This window comes from Ailuropoda melanoleuca, unplaced genomic scaffold (assembly GCF_002007445.2).
Source record: "Ailuropoda melanoleuca isolate Jingjing unplaced genomic scaffold, ASM200744v2 unplaced-scaffold52975, whole genome shotgun sequence".
Taxonomy (NCBI): Eukaryota; Metazoa; Chordata; class Mammalia; order Carnivora; family Ursidae; genus Ailuropoda; species Ailuropoda melanoleuca.
Window position 1 is genome coordinate 1,013 of NW_023226031.1, and position 2,424 is coordinate 3,436.

Here is a 2,424-nt window from a genome sequence, read left to right on the forward strand (position 1 = left end):
AGATACATAATCCCATTCTAAAGAGGGGTAGCACCTATTCCTAAAAAGCCTTGCAATTAAATCTTTTAATATAATCCATTTAGAAAACTTCAAGAGAAACCAAAGAATCTGAGTCCCTGTTATCCCTACAAAAATCTGGTGGAGACTGGTGTTATTCAAGTGGACTAAAACAGATATAATAACCATGAATTACTCTAGATTTTTGAATTCTATCACTCTATCATGTTCACATCATTAGAATATTTCAGATTTGGAATATGTAACTTTAGCTCCCTGTAAGAAGCCTTGCCAAATGATTATTTCATGTTACAGTCTTCAATTTTGTAAAGGGCCAACATAATAAAAGTTCGTGCAAAGGACAGTTCTGCATCTTTTGTGAAATCACTCATGAAGAATTTGTTCAATGTCTTTATAAAAACGTTTATACAATATTTTCCTCTTAGTGAGAAGACTGGAGTACCACCTCATTTCTCATGATAAACTGATAGTGAGACCTATCCATCCCATCCCAGTTCTTCTGTAAGTTCAGAACTATGTTTTTAAACAAATGCTGAATTTATCAGTACTCATGTATACTGTGAAAGCTACCCACCCCTCAAATAATTGCCTAAGTTTTATGCTCTGGCCATTGTTGAAAGATCTTGAAAAATATTTATTTCATTGAAGCCATTCTTAAATCCTGTCATAAGTCATCAGTTTACACACAATAAATCTACAAATGAATTGGATCATTGCCTTTTTAATCCTAAACCCAACTGATTAAGAGAGATGACAAGAGCAGTAATAAAATGTGGGATTTGGAGAACTGTATTAACCCTAGGTTAATCAATTTATTTCCCTTTATACTGATTGATTTATTAACCGAATTAAGTGAGAATGGGAAACTCTCAGTGTTACACAGATCTGGTCTGAATGAGTGAGCTTGTGAGTGAGCAAATGAATACGGAAGGAGGAGGTAGTTCCACTACTACCAGGAGTAGTCCCTGAAGGAGTCTGGATTGTCAAGATTTCAAAGCAAGCATTGTGGAGATGGCTGCACCAGCAGCCTTAACGTGGGAGAACAGCAAACTCTGTTGTTGGGCTTGGCTTTAATCGTCCTTGTAATGTATTTTATATTATGTCCTACAAATTAAAATTATATTCAGATAAAGTTTAGGTGATCACTTTCATGTGTCTGGTAGTTGACAGGCCCTTTCATGTCCACCTCTTTTCTTTATATAGATTCAGAACACAGTCTGAAACGAGATAATGGAGCTGTAGAATTATTCCTTGGTGTCAGAATTTGTGTTGTATGGACTCTGCACTTCACAACAACTCCAGCACTTTTTCTTTATATTTTTCTCTGGGATCTATGTGGCTGCTGTGCTGGGTAACCTCATCATTGTGGTCACTGTAATTTCTGACCCCCACTTGCACTCCTCTCCTACGTACTTCCTGCTGGGAAATCTTTCTTAGACGTATGGCTCACCTCATTTGCCACCCCCGAGATGATCAGGGATTTCTTAGTGATTGAAAGCTCATCTCCTTTGGAGGATGCATGGCTCAGTTCATCTTCTTGCACTTTATTGGTGGGGCTGAGATGGTACTTCTGGTTTCCATGGCTTATGACAGATACGTGGCTATATGCAAACCTTTGCATCACATGAACACGATGAGCTGGCCAACTTGCATGGGGCTGGTGTTGGTTTCATGGGTCACTGGATTTGTGCACTCCATTAGTCAAGTAGCCTTTACTGTGAATTTACCTTACTGTGGCCCCGATGAGGTGGACAGTTTCTTCTGTGACCTTCCTCTCATGATCAAGCTTGCCTGCATGGACACCTATGTCTTGGGTATACTTATGATCTCAGTGGGTTGCTCTCCATGAACTGTTTTCTGCTCCTCTTGGTCTCTTGTACTGCTATCCTCATCACTGTCTGACAACGTGCTGCTGGNGCGTGCTGCTGGTGGATTATCCAAAGCACTCTCTACTTGCCCTTCACACATCATGGTAGTCACACTCATCTTTGGGCCCTGCATTTTCATTTACATGTGGCCTTTCAGTCGCTTCTCAGTGGACAAGCTCCTGTCTGTGTTTTATACCATTTTTACTCCACTCTTGAAACCCCTTATCTACCACATTGAGAAATAAGGAGATGAAAACAGCTATGAAGAAATTATGTAAGCAACATGTGACTTCTCACTAAATTCCAGCTTTCTACAAACCTACATGTTCTTACTCATTCAGGGGATACCCTTTCTTTAGTAGGGTTTCTGCTTAAGATTTCATTCTGATGTTTTATTGATATAATTTGTATTGTGTTATATTACAGAGAAATAGTAGTGGATTACAACAAAAATCATATGTATGTTCTTATTCTATATAATTTCATAATTTAAATAAAACTTTATCAAATAACTTTATAGTATCACTACCTTATAAGA

General features: G+C 38.3%; 1 pseudogene; it reads left to right on the top strand.

Moving 5' to 3' along the window:
• The first annotated feature begins 1,248 nt into the window (after positions 1-1,248).
• On the top strand, positions 1,249-2,186 carry LOC117799580 (annotated as a pseudogene).
• Positions 2,187-2,424: the final 238 nt, after the last annotated feature.